Source organism: Tachyglossus aculeatus, chromosome 4, assembly GCF_015852505.1.
Source record: "Tachyglossus aculeatus isolate mTacAcu1 chromosome 4, mTacAcu1.pri, whole genome shotgun sequence".
In the NCBI taxonomy this organism is placed as follows: Eukaryota; Metazoa; Chordata; class Mammalia; order Monotremata; family Tachyglossidae; genus Tachyglossus; species Tachyglossus aculeatus.
In genome coordinates this window covers 110,378,375-110,393,491 of record NC_052069.1, presented here as the reverse complement: position 1 = coordinate 110,393,491, position 15,117 = coordinate 110,378,375, and the positions used below count along the sequence as shown (strand labels likewise).

The 15,117-nt window shown below is 49.7% G+C and overlaps 1 protein-coding gene across 1 annotated transcript in view; it reads right to left on the bottom strand.

The window, feature by feature from the left end:
- Positions 1-14,814, bottom strand: part of BRD3 (bromodomain containing 3) — a 123,678-nt gene extending 108,864 nt beyond the window's left edge. Inside the window, exon 1 of the mRNA XM_038744949.1 lies at positions 14,647-14,814. The gene's annotated coding sequence lies outside the window, so the exon portion shown is untranslated. The remainder of the gene's footprint in view (positions 1-14,646) is intronic.
- Between the last annotated feature and the right edge of the window lie 303 nt (positions 14,815-15,117).

Sequence of the window (15,117 nt, the reverse complement as noted above, 5' to 3'; positions counted from 1 at the left end):
TCTGCACATAGTTAGCGCTCAATAAATATGATTGATGATGACAGGGTAGAGGCCTGGGCGTCACAAGGTTTGCTACCATTTATCTGCTGCATGGGGACAGGGTAGGGGCCTGGGAGTCACAAGGTTTGCTGCCATTTGGTTTTGATCTCTGTCTCCCCCTTTTAGACTGTGAGCCCACTGTTGGGTAGGGACTGTCTCTATATGTTGCCAAGATGTATTTCCCAAGCGCTTAGAACAGTGCTCTGCACATAGTAAGCGCTCAATAAATACGATTGATGATGATAGGGTAGGGGCCTGGGAGTCAAAGGTTGCTGCCATTTATCTGCTGCAGGGGGACAGGGTAGGGGCCTGGGAGTCACAAGGTTTGCTGCCGTTTGTCTGCTGCATGGGGACGGGGTAGGGGCCTGGGAGTCACAAGGTTTGCTGCCATTTGTTTTGTTCCCTGTCTCCCCCTTTTAGACTGTGAGCCCACTGTTAGGTGGGGACTGTCTCTATATGTTGCGAATTTGTACTTCCCAAGCGCTTAGTACAGTGCTCTGCACATAGTAGGCGCTAAATAAATATGATTGAGGATGACAGGGTAGGGGCCTGGGAGTCACAAGGTTTGCTGCCATTTATCTGCTACATGGGGACAGGGTAGGGGCCTAGGAGACACAAGGTTTGCTGCCGTTTGTCTGCTGCATGGGGACAGGGTAGGGGCCTGGGAGTCACAAGGTTTGCTGCCATTTGTCTGCTGCATGGGGTCAGGGTAGGGGCCTGGGAGTGACAAGGTTTGCTGCCGTTTCTCTGCTGCACGGGGACAGGGTAGGGGCCTGGGAGTCACAAGATTTGCTGCCATTTGGTTTTGTTCTCTGTCTCCCCCTTTTAGACTGTGAGCCCACTGTTGGGTAGGGAATGTCTCTATATGTTGCCAATTTGTACTTCCCTAGCGTTTAGTACAGTGCTCTGCACATAGTAGGCGCTCAATAAATATGATTAAGGATGACAGCGTAGGGGCCTGGGAGTCTCAAGATTTGCTGCCATTTGTCTGCTGCATTGGGACAGGGTAGGGGCCTGGGAGTGACAAGGTTTACTGCCGTTTGTCTGCTGCATGGGGACAGGGTAGGGACCTGGGAGTCACAAGGTTTGCTGCCATTTGGTTTTGTTCTCTGTCTCCCCCTTTTAGACTGTGAGTCTACTGTTGGGTTGGGACTGTCTCTATATGTTGCCAATTTGTACTTCCCAAGCTCTTAGTACAGTGCTCTGCACACAGTTAGCGCTCAATAAATACGATTGATGATGACAGGGTAGGGGCCTGGGAGTCACAAGGTTGCTGCCATTTATCTGCTGCATGGGGACAGGGTAGGGGCCTCAGAGTCACAAGGTTTGCTGCCATTTGGTTTTCTTCTCTGTCTCCCCCTTTTAGACTGTGAGCCCACTGTTGGGAAGGGACTGTCTCTATATGTTGCCAATTTGTACTTCCCAAGCGCTTAGTTCAGTGCTCTGCACATAGTAAGCACTCAATAAATACGATTGATGATGACAGGGCAGGGGCCTGGGAGTCACAAGGTTTGCTGCCATTTATCTGCTGCATGGGGACAGGGTAGGGGCCTGGGGGTCACAAGGTTTGCTGACATTTGGTTTTGTTCTCGGTCTCCCCCTTTTAGACTGTGAGCCCACTGTTGGGTAGGGACTGTCTCTATATGTTGCCAATTTCTACTTCCCAAGCGCTTAGTACAGTGCTCTGCACACAGCGCTCAATAAATACGATTGATGATGACAGGGTAGGGGCCTGGGAGTCACAAGGTTGCTGCCATTTATCTGCTGCATGGGGACAGGGTAGGGGCCTGGGAGACACAAGGTTTGCTGCCATTTGGTTTTGTTCTCTGTCTCCCCCTTTTAGACTGTGAGCCCACTGTTGGGTAGGGACTGTCTCTATATGTTGCCAATTTGTACTTCCCAAGCGCTTAGTACAGTGCTCTGCACATAGTAAACTCTCAATAAATACGATTAATGATGACAGGGTAGGGGCCTGGGAGTCACAAGTTTTACTGCCATTTATCTGCTGTATGTGGACAGGGTAGGGGCCTGGGAGTGACAAGGTTTTCTACCGTTTGTCTGCTGCATGGGGACAGGGTAGTGGCCTGGGGGTCACAAGGTTTGCTGACATTTGGTTTTGTTCTCGGTCTCCCCCTTTTAGACTGTGAGCCCACTGTTGGGTAGGGACTGTCTCTATATGTTGCCAATTTCTACTTCCCAAGTGCTTAGTACAGTGCTCTGCACACGGCGCTCAAGAAATACGATTGATGATGACAGGGTAGGGGCCTGGGAGTCACAAGGTTGCTGCCATTTGTCTGCTGCGTAGGGACAGGGTAGGGGCTTGGGAGTCACAAGGTTTCCTGCCATTTGGTTTTGTTCTCTTTCTACCCCTTTTAGACTGTGAGCCCACTGTTAGGTGGGGACTGTCTCTATATGTTGCCAATTTGTACTTCCCAAGCGCTTAGTACAGTGCTCTGCACATAGTAGGCGCTAAATAAATACGATTGATGATGACAGGGTAGGGGCCTGGGAGTCACAAAGTTTGCTGCCATTTATATGCTGCATGGGGACAGGGTAGGGGCCTGGGAGTGACAAGGTTTGCTGCCGTTTGTCTGCTGCATGGGGACGGGGTAGGGGCTTGGGAGTCACAAGGTTTGCTGCCATTTGGTTTTGTTCTTTGTCTCCCCCTTTTAGACTGTGAGGCCACTGCTGGGTAGGGACTGTCTTTATATGTTGCCAATTTGTACTTCCCAAGCGCTTAGTACAGTGCTCTGCACATAGTTAGCGCTCAATAAATATGATTGATGATGACAGGGTAGGGGCCTGGTAGTCACAAGGTTTGCTGCCATTTATCTGCTGCATGGCGACAGGGTAGGGGCCTGGGAGTGACAAGGTTTGCTGCCGTTTGTCTGCTGCATGGGGACGGGGTAGGGGCCTGGGAGTCACAAGGTTTGCTGCCATTTGTTTTGTTCCCTGTCTCCCCCTTTTAGACTGTGAGCCCACTGTTAGGTGGGGACTGTCTCTATATGTTGCCAATTTGTACTTCCCAAGCGCTTAGTACAGTGCTCTGCACATAGTAGGCGCTAAATAAATACGATTGAGGATGACAGGGTAGGGGCCTGGGAGTCACAAGGTTTGCTGCCATTTATCTGCTGCATGGCGACAGGGTAGGCTCCTGGGAGTGACAAGGTTTGCTGCCGTTTGTCTGCTGCGTGGGGACAGGGTAGGGGCCTGGGAGTCACAAGGTTTGCTGCCATTTGTCTGCTGCATGGGGTCAGGGTAGGGGCCTGGGAGTCACAAGGTTTGCTGCCATTTGGTTTTGTTCTCTGTCTCCCCCTTTTAGACTGTGAGCCCACTGTTGGGTAGGGACTGTCTCTATATGTTGCCAATTTGTACTTCCCAAGTGCTTAGTACAGTGCTCTGCACATAGTAAGCGCTCAATAAATACGATTGATGATGACAGGGTAGGGGCCTCGGAGTCACAAGGTTTGCTGCCATTTGGTTTTGATCTCTGTCTCCCCCTTTTAGACTGTGAGCCCACTATTGGGTAGGGACTGTCTCTATATGTTGCCAATTTGTACTTCCCAAGCGCTTAGTACAGTGCTCTGCACATAGTTAGCGCTCAATAAATACGATTGATGATGACAGGGTAGGGGCCTGGTAGTCACAAGGTTTGCTGCCATTTATCTGCTGCATGGGGACAGGGTAGGGGCCTGGGAGTGACAAGGTTTGCTGCCGTTTGTCTGCTGCATGGGGACGGGGTAGGGGCCTGGGAGTCACAAGGTTTGCTGCCATTTGTTTTGTTCCCTGTCTCCCCCTTTTAGACTGTGAGCCCGCTGTTGGGTAGGGACTGTCTCTATATGTTGCGAATTTTGTACTTCCCAACCTCTTAGTAAAGTGCTCTGCACATAGTAGGCGCTCAATAAATATGATTGAGGATGAGAGGGTAGGGGCCTGGGAGTCACAAGGTTTGCTGCCGTTTGTCTGCTGCATGGGGACACGGTAGTGGCCTGGGAGTGAAAAGGTTTGCTGCCGTTTGTCTGCTACATGGGGATGGGGTAGGGGCCTGGGAGTCACAAGGTTTGCTGTCATTTGGTTTTGAGCTCTGTCTCCCCCTTTTAGACTGTGAGCCCACTGTTGGGTAGGGACTGTCTCTATATGTTGCCAATTTGTACTTCCCAAGCGCTTAGTACATTGCTCTGCACATAGTAAGCGCTCAATAAATACGATTGATGATGACAGGGTAGGGGCCTGGGAGTCACAATGTTTGCTGCCATTTGTCTGCTGCACGGGGACAGGGTAGGGGCCTGGGAGTCACAAGATTTGCTGCCATTTGGTTTTGTTCTCTGTCTCCCCCTTTTAGACTGTGAGCCCACTGTTGGGTAGGGAATGTCTCTATATGTTGCCAATTTGTACTTCCCTAGCGCTTAGTACAGTGCTCTGCACATAGTAGGCGCTCAATAAATATGATTAAGGATGACAGCGTAGGGGCCTGGGAGTCTCAAGATTTGCTGCCATTTGTCTGCTGCATTGGGACAGGGTAGGGGCCTGGGAGTGACAAGGTTTACTGCCGTTTGTCTGCTGCATGGGGACAGGGTAGGGACCTGGGAGTCACAAGGTTTGCTGCCATTTGGTTTTGTTCTCTGTCTCCCCCTTTTAGACTGTGAGCCCACTGTTGGGTTGGGACTGTCTCTATATGTTGCCAATTTGTACTTCCCAAGCTCTTAGTACAGTGCTCTGCACACAGTTAGCGCTCAATAAATACGATTGATGATGACAGGGTAGGGGCCTGGGAGTCACAAGGTTGCTGCCATTTATCTGCTGCATGGGGACAGGGTAGGGGCCTCAGAGTCACAAGGTTTGCTGCCATTTGGTTTTCTTCTCTGTCTCCCCCTTTTAGACTGTGAGCCCACTGTTGGGAAGGGACTGTCTCTATATGTTGCCAATTTGTACTTCCCAAGCGCTTAGTTCAGTGCTCTGCACATAGTAAGCACTCAATAAATACGATTGATGATGACAGGGTAGGGGCCTGGGAGTCACAAGGTTTGCTGCCATTTATCTGCTGCATGGGGACAGGGTAGGGGCCTGGGGGTCACAAGGTTTGCTGACATTTGGTTTTGTTCTCGGTCTCCCCCTTTTAGACTGTGAGCCCACTATTGGGTAGGGACTGTCTCTATATGTTGCCAATTTCTACTTCCCAAGCGCTTAGTACAGTGCTCTTCACACAGCGCTCAATAAATACGATTGATGATGACAGGGTAGGGGCCTGGGAGTCACAAGGTTTGCTGCCATTTGTCTGCTGTATGGGGTCAGGGTAGGGGCCTGGGAGTGACAAGGTTTGCTGCCGTTTGTCTGCTGCATGGGGACAGGGTAGGGGCCTGGGAGTCACAAGGTTTGCTGCCATTTGTCTGCTGTATGGGGTCAGGGTAGGCTCCTGGGAGTGACAAGGTTTGCTGCTGTTTGTCTGCTGCATGGGGACAGGGTAGGGGCCTGGGAGTCACAAGGTTTGCTGCCATTTGTCTGCTGCATGGGGTCAGGGTAGGGGCCTGGGAGTGACAAGGTTTGCTGCCGTTTGTCTGCTGCATGGGGACAGGGTAGGGGCCTGGGAGTCACAAGGTTTGCTGCCATTTGGTTTTGTTCTCTGTCTCCCCCTTTTGGACTGTGAGCCCACTGTTGGGTAGGGACTGTCTCTATATGTTGCCAATTTGTACTTCCCAAGTGCTTAGTACAGTGCTCTGCACATAGTAAGCGCTCAATAAATACGATTGATGATGACAGGGTAGGGGCCTGGGAGTCACAAGGTTTGCTGCCATTTGGTTTTGATCTCTGTCTCCCCCTTTTAGACTGTGAGCCCACTGTTGGGTAGGGACTGTCTCTATATGTTGCCAATTTGTACTTCCCAAGCGCTTAGTACAGTGCTCTGCACATAGTTAGCACTCAATAAATACGATTGATGATGACAGGGTAGGGGCCTGGTAGTCACAAGGTTTGCTGCCATTTATCTGCTGCATGGGGACAGGGTAGGGGCCTGGGAGTGACAAGGTTTGCTGCCGTTTGTCTGCTGCATGGGGACGGGGGTAGGGGCCTGGGAGTCACAAGGTTTGCTGCCATTTGTTTTGTTCCCTGTCTCCCCCTTTTAGACTGTGAGCCCACTGTTGGGTAGGGACTGTCTCTATATGTTGCGAATTTTGTACTTCCCAAGCTCTTAGTACAGTGCTCTGCACATAGTAGGCGCTCAATAAATATGATTGAGGATGAGAGGGTAGGGGCCTGGTAGTCACAAGGTTTGCTGCCGTTTGTCTGCTGCATGGGGACACGGTAGTGGCCTGGGAGTGAAAAGGTTTGCTGCTGTTTGTCTGCTACATGGGGATGGGGTAGGGGCCTGGGAGTCACAAGGTTTGCTGCCATTTGGTTTTGATCTCTGTCTCCCCCTTTTAGACTGTGAGCCCACTGTTGGGAAGGGACTGTCTCTATATGTTGCCAATTTGTACTTCCCAAGCGCTTAGTTCAGTGCTCTGCACATAGTAAGCACTCAATAAATACGATTGATGATGACAGGGTAGGGGCCTGGGAGTCACAAGGTTTGCTGCAATTTATCTGCTGCATGGGGACAGGGTAGGGGCCTGGGGGTCACAAGGTTTGCTGACATTTGGTTTTGTTCTCGGTCTCCCCCTTTTAGACTGTGAGCCCACTGTTGGGTAGGGACTGTCTCTATATGTTGCCAATTTCTACTTCCCAAGCGCTTAGTACAGTGCTCTGCACACAGCGCTCAATAAATACGATTGAAGATGACAGGGTAGGGGCCTGGGAGTCACAAGGTTTGCTGCCATTTGTCTGCTGTATGGGGTCAGGGTAGGCTCCTGGGAGTGACAAGGTTTGCCGCCGTTTGTCTGCTGCATGGGGACAGGGTAGGGGCCTGGGAGTCACAAGGTTTGCTGCCATTTGTCTGCTGCATGGGGTCAGGGTAGGGGCCTGGGAGTGACAAGGTTTGCTGCCGTTTGTCTGCTGCATGGGGACAGGGTAGGGGCCTGGGAGTCACAAGGTTTGCTGCCATTTGGTTTTGTTCTCTGTCTCCCCCTTTTAGACTGTGAGCCCACTGTTGGGTAGGGACTGTCTCTATATGTTGCCAATTTGTACTTCCCAAGCGCTTAGTACATTGCTCTGCACATAGTAAGCGCTCAATAAATACGATTGATGATGACAGGGTAGGGGCCTGGGAGTCACAATGTTTGCTGCCATTTGTCTGCTGCACGGGGACAGGGTAGGGGCCTGGGAGTCACAAGATTTGCTGCCATTTGGTTTTGTTCTCTGTCTCCCCCTTTTAGACTGTGAGCCCACTGTTGGGTAGGGAATGTCTCTATATGTTGCCAATTTGTACTTCCCTAGCGCTTAGTACAGTGCTCTGCACATAGTAGGCGCTCAATAAATATGATTGAGGATGACAGCGTAGGGGCCTGGGAGTCTCAAGATTTGCTGCCATTTGTCTGCTGCATTGGGACAGGGTAGGGGCCTGGGAGTGACAAGGTTTACTGCTGTTTGTCTGCTGCATGGGGACAGGGTAGGGACCTGGGAGTCACAAGGTTTGCTGCCATTTGGTTTTGTTCTTTGTCTCCCCCTTTTAGACTGTGAGCCCACTGTTGGGTTGGGACTGTCTCTATATGTTGCCAATTTGTACTTCCCAAGCTCTTAGTACAGTGCTCTGCACACAGTTAGCGCTCAATAAATACGATTGATGATGACAGGGTAGGGGCCTGGGAGTCACAAGGTTGCTGCCATTTATCTGCTGCATGGGGACAGGGTAGGGGCCTCAGAGTCACAAGGTTTGCTGCCATTTGGTTTTCTTCTCTGTCTCCCCCTTTTAGACTGTGAGCCCACTGTTGGGAAGGGACTGTCTCTATATGTTACCAATTTGTACTTCCCAAGCGCTTAGTTCAGTGCTCTGCACATAGTAAGCACTCAATAAATACGATTGATGATGACAGGGTAGGGGCCTGGGAGTCACAAGGTTTGCTGCCATTTATCTGCTGCATGGGGACAGGGTAGGGGCCTGGGGGTCACAAGGTTTGCTGACATTTGGTTTTGTTCTCGGTCTCCCCCTTTTAGACTGTGAGCCCACTGTTGGGTAGGGACTGTCTCTATATGTTGCCAATTTCTACTTCCCAAGCTCTTAGTACAGTGCTCTGGACACAGCGCTCAATAAATACGATTGATGATGACAGGGTAGGGGCCTGGGAATCACAAGGTTTGCTGCCATTTGGTTTTGTTCTCTGTCTCCCCCTTTTAGACTGTGAGCCCACTGTTGGGTAGGGACTGTCTCTATATGTTGCCAATTTGTACTTCCCAAGCGCTTAGTACAGTGCTCTGCACATAGTAAACGCTCAATAAATACGATTAATGATGATAGGGTAGGGGCCTGGGAGTCACAAGTTTTACTGCCATTTATCTGCTGTATGTGGACAGGGTAGGGGCCTGGGAGTGACAAGGTTTTCTACCATTTGTCTGCTGCATGGGGACAGGGTAGTGGCCTGGGAGTGACAAGGTTTGCTGCCGTTTGTGTGCTGCATGGGGACAGGGTAGGGGCCTAGGAGTCACAAGGTTTGCTGCCATTTGCTTTTGTTCTCTGTCTACCCCTTTTAGACTGTGAGCCCAGTGTTGGGTAGGGACTGTCTCTATATGTTGCCAATTTTTACTTCCCAAGCGCTTAGTACAGTCCTCTGCACATAGTAGGCGCTCAGTAAATATGATTAATGATGACAGGGTAGGGGCCTAGGAGTCACAAGTTTTGCTGCCATTTGTCTGCTGCATGGGGACAGGGTAGTGGCCTGGGGGTCACAAGGTTTGCTGCCGTTTGTCTGCTGCATGGGGACAGGGTAGTGGCCTGGGAGTCACAAGGTCTGCTGCCATTTGGTTTTGTTCTCTGTCTCCCCCTTTTAGACTGTGAGCCCACTGTTGGGTAGGGACTGTCTCTATATGTTGCGAATTTGTACTTCCCAAGCGCTTAGTACAGTGCTCTGCATATAGTAAGCGCTCAATAAATACGATTGATGATGACAGGGTAGGGGCCTGGGAGTCACAAGGTTTGCTGCCATTTGTTTGCTGCATGGGGACAGGGTAGGGGTCTGGGAGTGACAAGGTTTGCTACCGTTTGTCTGCTGCATGGGGACAGGGTAGTGGCCTGGGAGTCACAAGGTTTGCTGCTGTTTGTCTGCTGCATGGGGACAGGGTAGGGGCCTGGGAGTCACAAGGTTTGCTGCCATTTTTTTTTGTTCGCTGTCTCCCCCTTTTAGACTGTGAGCCCACTGTTGGGTAGGGACTGTCTCTATATGTTGCGAATTTGTACTTCCCAAGCGCCAAGTACAGTGCTCTGCACCTAGTAAGCGCTCAATAAATACGATAGATGATGACAGGGTAGGGGCCTGGGAGTCACAAGGTTTGCTGCCATTTGTCTGCTGCAAGGGGACAGGGTAGTGGCCTGGGAGTGACAAGGTTTGCTGCCGTTTGTCTGCTGCATGGGGACAGGGTAGGGGCCTGGGAGTCACAAGGTTTGCTGCCATTTGGTTTTGTTCTCTGTCTCCCCCTTTTAGACTGTGAGCCCACTGTTGGGTAGGGACTGTCTCTATATGTTTCCAATTTGTACTTCCCAAGCGCTTAGTACAGTGCTCTGCACATAGTAAGCGCTCAATAAATACGATTGATGATGACAGGGTAGGGGCCTGGGAGTCACAAGGTTTGCAGCCATTTGTCTACTGCATGGGGAGAGGGTAGGGCCCTGGGAGTCACAAGGTTTGCTGCCATTTGGTTTTGTTCTCTGTGTCCCCCTTTTAGACTGTGAGTCCACTGTTGGGTAGGGGCTGTCTCTATATGTTGCCAATTTGTACTTCCCAAGCGCTTAGTACAGTGCTCTGCACATAGTTAGCGCTCAATAAATACGATTGATGATGACAGGGTAGGGGCCTGGGAGTCACAAGGTTTGCTGCCATTTATCTGCTACATGGGTACAGGGTAGGGGCCTGGGAGTCACAAGGTTTGCTGCCATTTGGTTTTGTTCTCTGTCTCCCCCTTTTAGACTGTGAGCCCACTGTTGGGTAGGGACTGTCTCTATATGTTGACAATTTGTACTTCCCAAGCGCTTAGTACAGTGCTCTGCACATAGTTGGCGCTCAATAAATACGATTGATGATGACAGGGTAGGGACATGGGAGTCACAAGGTTTGCTGCCGTTTGTCTGCTGCATGGGGACAGGGTAGGGGCCTGGGAGTCACAAGGTTTGCTGCCATTTGGTTTTGTTCTCTGTCTCCCCCTTTTAGACTGTGAGCCCACTGTTGGGTAGGGACTGTCTCTATATGTTGCCAATTTTTACTTCCCAAGCGCTTAGTACAGTGCTCTGCACATAGCGCTCAATAAATACGATTGATGATGACAGGGTAGGTGCCTGGGAGTCACAAGGTTTTCTGCCATTTATCTGCTGCATGGGGACAGGGTAGGGGCCTGGGAGTCACAAGGTTTGCTGCCATTTGGTTTTGTTCTCTGTCTCCCCCTTTTAAACTGTGAGCCCACTGTTGCGTAAGGACTGTCTCTATATGTTGCCAATTTGTAGTTCCCAAGCACTTAGTACAGTGCTCTGCACATAGTTAGCGCTCAATAAATACGATTGATGATGACAGGGTAGGGGCCTGGGAGTCACAAGGTTTGCTGCCATTTATCTGCTGCATGGGGACAGGGTAGGGGCCTGGGAGTCACAAGGTTTGCTGCCATTTGGTTTTGTTCTCTGTCTCCCCCTTTTAGACTGTGAGCCCACTGTTGGGTAGGGACTGTCTCTATATGTTGCCAATTTGTAGTTCCCAAGCGCTTAGTACAGTGCTCTGCACATAGTAGGCGCTCAATAAATATGATTGATGATGACAGGGTAGGGGCCTGGGAGTCACAAGGTTTTCTGCCATTTGTCTGCTGCATGGGGACAGGGTAGGGGCCTGGGAGTCACAAGGTTTGCTGCCATTTGTCTGCTGCATGGGGACAGGGTAGGGGCCTGGGAGTCACAAGGTTTGCTGCCATTTGGTTTTGTTCTCTATCTCCCCCTTTTAGACTGTGAGCCCACTGTTGGGTAGGGACTGTCTCTATATGTTTCCAATTTGTACTTCCCAAGCGCTTAGTACAGTGCTCTGCACATAGTAAGCGCTCAATAAATACGATTGATGATGACAGGGTAGGGGCCTGGGGGTTACGAGGTTTGCTGCAGTTTGTCTGCTGCATGGGGACAGGGCACGGGCCTTGGAGTCTCAAGGTTTGCTGCCATTTGTCTGCTGCGTAGGGACAGGGTAGGGGCCTGGGAGTCCCAAGGTTTGCTGCCATTTGGTTTTGTTCTCTGTCTCCCCCTTTTAGACTGTGAGCCCACTGTTGAGTAGGGAGTGTCTCTATATGTTGCCAATTTGTCCTTCCCAAGCCCTTAGTACAGTGCTCTGCACATAGTAGGCGCTCAATAAATATGATTGATGATAACAGGGTAGGGGCCTGGGTGTCACAAGTTTTGCTGCCATTTGTCTGCTGCATGGGGACAGGGTAGGGGCCTGGGAGTGACGAGGTTTGCTGCCGTTTGTCTGCTGCATTGGGACAGGGTAGGGGCCTGGGAGTCGCAAGGTCTGCTACCGTTTGGTTTTGTTCTCTGTCTCCCCCTTTTAGACTGTGAGCCCACTGTTGGGTAGGGACTGTCTCTATATGTTGTCAATTTGTACTACCCAAGCGCTTAGTACAGTGATTTGCACATAGTAAGCGCTCAATAAATACGATTGATGATGACAGGGTAGGGGCCTGGGAGTCACAAGGTTTGCTGCCATTTGTCTGCTGCATGGGGACAGGGTAGGGGCCTGGGAGTCACAAGGTTTGCTGCCATTTGGTTTTGTTCTCTGTCTCCCCCTTTTAGACTGTGAGCCCACTGTTGGGTAGGGACTGTCTCTATATGTTGCCAATTTGTACTTCCCAAGGTCTTAGTACAGTGCTCTGCACATAGTAAGCGCTCAATAAATACGATTGATGATGACAGGGTAGGGTCCTGGGAGTCACTAGGTTTGCTGCCGTTTGTCTGCTGCATGGGGACAGGGTAGGGGCCTGGGAGTCGCAAGGTTTGCTGCCACTTGGTTTTGTTCTCTGTCTCCCCCTTTTAGACTGTGAGCCCACTGTTGGGTAGGGATGGTCTCTTTATGTTGCCAATTTGTACTTCCCAAGCGCTTAGTACAGTGCTCTGCACATAGTAAGCGCTCAATAAATACGATTGATGGATTGATTGATTGATTAAACAAAGACCAAGTTCTAAATGACTTAATCAGTGGTATTGATTGAGCACTCACTGTACAGAGTGAGTATAGAGCGCCGTCCTAAGCTCTTGGGGGAGTACAATACAACAGAGTTTGAAGACATGATTCCTGACTCCTGATGATTTACTTCTGGGTCTCCAGTATCTATCAATCACTATAATGGGAGCCCTGCCTGGGTGCAGAGCACTGTACTAAGTGCTTGGGAGAGTAAAACAATAGAGTTGATAAACATGATCCCTACCCACAAGGACCTTATCGTCTCCAAAGCCAATAGCTCACCATTTCAGTGCGAGAAGAAAAATAGAAAAGAAGCTTCGAAGTTGGAGGAGAAGGGGATTATTGGACTTCTCTCTCTAAGTCCCTGCTTTTCCTCCTGACAACAGCAATGCACTTTGAGATTACAGTGTGCAATAATATATCCTTTGGAGGTGGTCGACATAGTTGAGATTCCTGGCTCCGAAATCCCTCATGCACTTTCAGCTGCTGATTTCTGAAAGGCCTCTTCAAAGGCAGCCAAGTTGCCAGAGGCTATAATTGGAATAATGCTTCTTGATAGCTGCACTTTGAAATTACTTGTGAGTTGACAGCACCATCTAGGAAGGAAACTGTGAAACACACTACAGCCGGGCACCCGAAGCTTGGAGAGCAGGGTTCCAAAAACAGGAAAACGAATACCAACGGCAGGGGAAACCACAGGGTAAGAGCAGAAACCAGGGATTTGGAGAGGGGAAGAAAAGAAAGGTTTGCAAGAGGAGAACGTGAAAGGAATAATAATTAATAATTATGGTACTCGTAGGGTGCTTACTATGTGCCAAGCACCATTCTAAGTGCTCCAGCATTCCAGTAACTCAGGTTGGACACAGTCCCATCCCACAATCTTAATCCTCATTTTACAAATGAGGTAACTGAGGCCCAGAGAAGTTAAGTGGCTTGCCCAAGGTCACACAGCAGGAATGTGGTAAAGCGAGGATTAGAACCCAGGTCCTTCTGATTCCCAGGACCGTGACCTATCCACTGAGCCCTGCGGCTTCTCTAATAAATAGATGGGATGGGATGAGACCAAGTAGCTGGATATGTGACCTTTGGACATTTGGTAATAATAATAATTATGGTAATTTGTTAAGCGCTTACTATGTCAGCGTGGCTCAGTGTAAAGAGCGCGGGCTTTGGAGTCAGAGGTCGTGGGTTCAAATCCCAGCTCCGCCAATTGTCAGCTGTGTGACTTTGGGTAAGTCACTTAACTTCTCTGTGCCTCAGTTACCTCATCTGGAAAATGGGGATGAAGACTGTGAGCCCCCAATGGGACAACCTGATCACCTTGTAACCTCCCCAGCGCTTAGAACAGTGCTTTGCACATTGTAAGCGCTTAACAAATGCCATCATTATTATTATTATTGTTATTATTATTATTATTATTATTATTATGTGCCTGGCTCTGTACTAAGTGCTGGGGTGGTTACAAGTAAATCGGGTTGGATGCAGTCCCTGTCCCAACGTAGGGCTCCCAGTCTCAATTCCCATTTTACAGATGAGGTAACTGAGGCCCAGAGATGTTAAGTTACTTGCCCAAGGTCACGCAGCAGACAAGTGGCAGGGCCAGGATTAAGAACCCATGATTTTCTGAACTCCAACTCCACCATGTTGCTTCTCTCCCCACACACAGCCCTACAGCACTTATGTGCCTATCTCTAAATGATATATTATAAATTATTTATTTAAATGAATGTCTTCCCTTCTAGACTGTAAGCTCGTGGTGGGTAGGGAACGTGTCTACCAACTCTGTTATATCTAGACCGTAATCTCATCTCTAGACTGTAAACTCATTATGGGCGGGAAACGTATCCACTAATTCTGTGGTACTGTACTTTTCCAAGCACTTAGCCCAGTGCTCCACACATAGTAAGCGCTCAGTAAATACCGCTGAGTGATTGACGTAGGTGGAGGGAGGGGTAGACAGAAATTAAGAAAAGATAGGGCCAAGAGATTTTAAGGTGAAGTTGGGGAATGGGAGACACAATAGGGTCAAAGAGATTGAGGTGGAAGCGTGAGGATTCAGGAAGGGAAACAACCAGTGTGTTGGAGTATAACCTTACCCTACTTAGGACTGAGCTCTCAAATAATTACCGAGTGCCCTCACTGAACCGTGTTTAAAAATAAATCGGTTGTTTAGGAGCAACAAATGCTGGTGTCGGGTCAGAAAAGAGAGGTGCTGGGGAGAAGCGCAAGGAAAAATCAAGGCAGAAATACCCCTCTATTTTGTAGTTTAATACTTTTTGAGAGTCCATCACTTTCCGAGGGTTGAACGGCAGAATAAACCAACCTGTTCCCACGGCTGTTCCCACGATGCCCGAAGTTCCCCGATGGCCTCTGTGACTTCACCCACGAGAAGCGTGTGTTTTTAGAATTCCTCCTCTCGGAGGTGAAAGGGGTGGAGGAGACGCCTTGGACTTCCCAGTCTCAGTTGCCCCTTCCGATTTCCAGTGAGCCGACTCTCCTCTGCTCTTCCAACTGACAATGGAACTCGCCACGCTGGAAAGCTCTGTTCTTCTTAGTTAAAGGGCCAATGATTGACCCAGGTCCTTTCCCACTTGTAGCATCCAGAGGTAACAAGTAATTATCCTTAGTAGTAATATCACCAGCAATGGTAGACATCCCGTGGTTATGAGACCATCTTTTTCTAGGGACAATGAAGATCTTTAGAAAGAGCTATACTGTGCGATGTCCTTGGAAGACAGGCACCCCAGAAAGCGTTATTCATTCACTCAGTCATTCAATCGTATTTATTCATCAT